Genomic DNA, 6,226 nt, shown 5'->3' with positions numbered 1-6,226 from the left:
ATTAAAATCTACCGTAAATTCGCATTCCATCTGTCGTATTATTTGCTTTTTCGCGTTAAAATAATGGCTTTAAAGTTATCTAAAATTTCATTATCCCTTTCAATTTAGAGAATTTTAAAATCTATTTTGAAAATGTTTTATATGAGTCTCGTGGTCAATTTAATATAAACAATTGGACAGCTTCTATCGATAATGATGTGTATATTGATGATTTTGATAAATATATTTATATGGATGAAATAAATTAAACTATATATAAAGTTTTATTTATCAAAACTATTTAGCAGATTTCTTTATTGACTGTATATATTTATTTACCCATATATATATATAATATGAAATTAAGTGCTTCCTATGACGTAGAAAGCCCTTATGATTTAATAACACACATAAAATTTTCAATATATAAACCTAAACCAGATCTTTCTTGGACTTTGTAAATAATAAGTAAATGCAGATAGATAATTTGTACCGTTAATTAGATACAAATGGAATGGTGGAGTTAAACCTATCATCGAAGTGTTCCGACGGTTTCCATATATCTCGTCTTTTTACTTTATTTAAACGTGATGATTTATCAAAATGGATATGAAGAATTAAATTTTTATGTTAGTCATCGTGACTTCAGTTTTTATCAATGATTGTATCAGTAGTTTTCTACATCATACTTCTACTGGAAGTGTAAGACAGTCGCGTCTACTAGCAGCAGTCTGAACTGTGTAGGCGTTTTTTTTAATCTTTTTTAAAGCGTCCTGAAATCAAATTACAGTAAAAACTATGAAAACCTGACCCTGTCCGGACTTGATTAATAGTCCGGTTTCCAGGGGATTCTTTTTTTCAGAGGTTTTTGTATAGATTTTTTTTGGGAACCTTTTAAAATTTTGTTAAGTCATTCGTTTTTCCCTTTTAAACCCCCTTTGGGTCTAAATGTTTTTACTTGACCCAATTTTTTATGAAAAATTCATCAATATAAATTCAGAAAATTAGAAATTAAAAAAATATGTCTGAAATATAGCTGTTTAATCGGCTTTTGAAATATGTAAATAAATAGAGGATATTCAAGTTTTTTCTATAAATACATGATTTATTTTCATCGAGTGGTATGAAAATAAATATTTCATGAGTGGCGGTAGCCACGAGTGAAATATGGTAATTTTCATGCCACAAGATGAAAATAAATCATGTATTTATAGAAAAAAACTTGAATTTTCTGTTTATTATTATACATATTACTCTTTTTTGACATTAAATTTGAAAGACTTTCCCTTAAATTTTGTGTACAGGCAGAATTTAAAAAGAAAAGTAGTCCGGCAAGACACCAGTGAAAATACGGAAAATATGTTTCACTGCAGTGAAAAATAAATTTTTACAGTGAAAACTACGGAAAATGAAAATACACATTTTATTTCGTCAATATTTCTCAATATTTCATTTGTAAGTATATAATAAAGGAATTTATTATTATCATAATTTGCTTAAGATTAATGCCCAAATAAAGATAACTTCCAAACAGGAATCATTTAACAAAATTTTCCCAATTCTTTCCGACATTTTATTAGGTACAGATATTAATCAATATATTCTTTAATTGCAGTAATTTAAATAACGATTTATATGATAAAAATTTGAGCGAAGACCCTTTTTGTCAGAACAGAACAGAACAGATACTTTATTTTTGACTTGTACAATCATACATCGTCATACATATATAAACAATTTTACAATACATACTAACATAAATCACAAGATCGGATGTAAACATGTCTCTTTCATATCAATATAGAGGATGAATTATTAATATATTAAGTTGTATCTACTATATCTAAATTATTTCTATGAAATAAAGGACCACAATGGAAATAAGAGCTTTTTTGCCCTTTTTTGTGTTATCCTTGGTTTTGGTGAGCATGTCATAGTTTTACTCGTATGTGATATAGTATTTAATAATGCTCATTATTTTATCCTATGTTATATTGTCAACTATGTATATGCTTCCTTTGCCGAAATAAATAGAGGATATTCAAGTTTTTTCTATAAATACATGATATATTTTCATCGAGTGGTATGAAAATAAATATTTCATGAGTGGCGGTAGCCACGAGTGAAATATGGTAATTTTCATGCCACAAGATGAAAATAAATCATGTATTTATAGAAAAAACTTGAATTTTCTGTTTATTATGTACATTTTTCTCTTTTCCCTTAAATTTTGTGTACTGGTAGAATTTAAAAGAAAGTAGTCCGGCAAGACACCAGTGAAAATACGGAAAATATGTTTCACTGCAGTGAAAAATAAATTTTTACAGTGAAAATACGGAAAATGAAAATACGCATTTTATTTCATCAATATTTCGCAATATTTCATTTATAAGTATATAATAAATCTGTCTCTCTGAGACATCGCATCTCGTACATACAAGGATAAATTTAAAAGTATACTTCTATTGTTTGATTTTAACATATCAGTGAATTTAAGCATACTGGGTCTTATATAATAGTATCTTTTTATATATTTTTTTTTCTTATATCAATATAACAAGGACAAATTAAAATGAAATAATATTCATCTTCGACGTCATGAAGATTACAATATAAACAATATCTTTCATTTCTAACAATTCTATTTCTATGAAACCTACCAGTTTGCACATGTAATGAATGCGAAGATATTCTAATTCTTGTAAGATACTTCCTTAAAGTACTTGGTATTATATCAAGATAATTTTCATATACAAAAGAATCTTTAACATGATTATACAGATACAAAACAGGACTGCTCTCTTTACCAGAAAGCCAACTTTGTAAAAAACAATCAATTAACCTTTGCTTAAATATTGGTAAAAATATTTTACTATTTACGGAATCTGGAAATTCCCAAATATCACTAAAACCATGATTACATAATAACAATTTAAGATTTGATAACCAATTTTTCTTACCATTATTACAGTCTTCAAGAGCAATGCTATATACATTTTTAAGAATGATATTATCTATCTCAAGCATTTTAAACCAGAATCTTAAAATCTTAACATATCTTGAAATATATAAAGGATAACGTGCTAGTTCACCATACACAGCAACATTACATGAATTTACTTTTACATTTAATATTTTTTTACAAAATTTAAGATGAAGTCTTTCAATTTCCTTTGATTTAGTAAAACCCCAGATTTCAGCAGCGTAATTTAAAATTGAACCAACAAAAGAGTCAAAAATCTGACATAACACTTTAGGTTTTAACTGATATCTATTACAATTAATCAATAGTACATTTAGAGCTTTATGAGATTTACCAATCAAATGTTCTTGATTTAAACTAAAACTACCAGTATAAGTAAATATTGTTCCTAAGTAATTGAAGCTATCGACAATATCTAAATGTTTCATTTCGTAATAAAATAATTCATTGTTTTTTAAACCTCCACGTCTTCTGAAAACAACAACTTTGGTTTTATCAATATTTACTTCTAAGCTCCATTTTTTACAATAATCATTCAATAACGTCAAACTTCTATTTATATCATCTGGTGTGTTTCCTAAAATGACCATATCATCAGCGAACAATAACAAAATCAAAACAATATCGTTTATAGTCAAACCACTATTTATATCCCTTTGTAAAAATAATTCAAAGTCATTTAAAAAGAGGGAAAATAAAATCGGTGAAATTACCCCCCCCCCCCCCCCCCCCTTGACGTAGACCTACAGCATAATTAAAGAATTCTGAATAACTATTACATAACCTTACACACGATTTTACTTTACTATACATGTCTTTTTCTAGGCGTAACAATTTACCTCTAATCCCACAATTACTTAATTTTAGCCAAAGCGCGTTTCTATATATACAATCGACAGCCTTCTTAAAGTCTACAAAAACACTATACAAACGTTTATTATTATTTATATAATTTTGAACAACTGACATAAGAATAAATAAAGCATCAATGGTTGATTTTCCTTTTCTAAATCCAAATTGTGCATCTGACAAAACATGGTTTTCATCACAATATTGTATTAATCTTTTATTTAAAATAGATGTGAATAATTTCTGTTCAAATGCTTAAGAATGCCTGTCAGCAGTGTATTGATTTTGACATTTTCACATTTGAAGCATGTAGAATACATAACTTAGCAATGCACTGGCTTAGTAACTCAAATTTGGCAGGGAGGTTGTCCTTGAGCTCTAAATGGCCACTGTTGATTCTGACAAAGTGGTATTATCAAAACAAGATTTATTCAACACTGTCATGGTTCATAAGAATATGTGACAAAAAAAACATCGTGAACATGTAACAACCGGAATATAGAAAAAAATATACATGAAAACAGAAGTATGAGTGACAATTATATTGTACCCGTAAAATAAAACAAAGATATGACTTAGATTCTTAATAATAATCGAAATTTATTCTTCATTAACAAAATTTTCTAGGAGACTAGAAATTTATCATTATACAATATCATACTTATTATTTATTTCTTTACAAAGCAAGGTTATTTTAAAATGTTATTTGTTTTCACTATTCATAAGATCTTCAAATTCGAATGCATTGGACGATCTAATAAAACGGTTTAATAAATTTACGTCTATTATTAACAAAATATGAACAATAAAAGAGATTGTGAAACTTGGCATCCAGTTGGTTTGACTCACATAAAGAACATGTGTACATATACGTAAGTTTGCAGTCTTATATAAAATATTACAAATCTTACCATCTTTACCACTCAAAAGCTTACTCCATTAGTTAATAATTCTACTTTTTATTTGCAAAGATATTGGAGGAACATCAAATTCACAATATAACATTCAACTGGGAGAACATTAGTTCTGGCTTCCAAAACTTTATAAGCCGCTTTTTAATATATATTTTTCATCTGATGCGTCATGTCATAGTATTTAAACGGGTACGCTGAAGACCTTAAGCTAGGAGAACATGTACTTTGGTGAGATTAAGTATAATTTTGTAAAATTTAAGTTTAAATTTAATTTTCTATTCCCCAAACTTCAGAGCCATAACAAGGATATGAACAATCATTGTATTAACTAAGATGATCTGTAGATGTGCAGATAGTAACAATTATTTCTAGCTTTTTTGTCAGAGAGAACATAGCTTTCTTCGCTTTGTCAATAGGACGTTTTCTAGTTTTAGCAAATTTACTATTATCCATAAATTGAACACCTAGATAAGAGAAATCATGTGCTAATTCTAAGTTCTCAATATCAAAGGAAAATTGAGGTGCATCTCTTATACAATTCCTGTTCCTAGAAAATATTACAAACTTTTTTTTGCAGAATTCACAATTCCAAACATTACAATATTCTAGCACAGCATTTAATGCAGTTTGAAGCTCGTCTGCATTTTTGCTAATATGACCCGTATCATCATTATAAAGGAACAGAAAGAGTCTAAAAATACCTATAAATCCTCATTACTTAATAACCTTTTCACATTATCAGTAATTGTATATAGACCACCATATTTGTCAGACATAAACTGTGCAAGATCATTTAGAAAAAACGAAAACAACTCGGGTGAAAGTTTCATTTTCATGTTTAAATGTTAAATTCTGCGAAAACCGGTGTTAGGGGCGTAGACGGAGGTTTGCACTTGACATTACCGTCCATGAGCAGGCCCAATCAAACCGAGCCTGCAACATTTTCAATTTTGCCGTGTTGGACTTTCTTTAGGACTTCTTATTTTCTGAATTTTATAGCCATATCAGCATTGTCTGTGCCGTGTGGAGGCTATAAAATGTCGCCCCGTACATTCAATCAGAGATGTTGTATTTCCGATCCTTGAAGATTGTTGACACGACAGTATTGTTATGTTTGTTGTTCTTTTTAGTTTTTACTTTTCGGCATTTTTTTTACTTGGGTGGTTCCAATTCCGTCTTGAATAATGTTGAATCACCCTTAGGATATGTTTCCTGCTTTTTAAATTTGTCTTTTGATGTCTTATCTGCGATATGCATGCTCCATAACCTCAGATTCCCTTTCAAAATTCCATTTTATTTAGTTCCGCCCATTGTTTGCTCGTTTATGGCACGCGCAATTTTTTTTTAATTTGCCGCTTTTCATGGAATGGCACTTACGTGTCACATTGAAGGTCCCATGATAACCGCCGAATGAACACATCTGCGGATGTTTTTAAATTCAAAATCTCACCATATTCAAACCAAGCCTGCAAAATTTTCAATTATGCCGTGTACGTTGTGC

This window comes from Ruditapes philippinarum, unplaced genomic scaffold (assembly GCF_026571515.1).
Source record: "Ruditapes philippinarum isolate M1 unplaced genomic scaffold, ASM2657151v2 ctg730_1_1_1_1, whole genome shotgun sequence".
NCBI lineage: Eukaryota > Metazoa > Mollusca > Bivalvia > Venerida > Veneridae > Ruditapes > Ruditapes philippinarum.
This window is presented reverse-complemented; position numbering follows the sequence as displayed.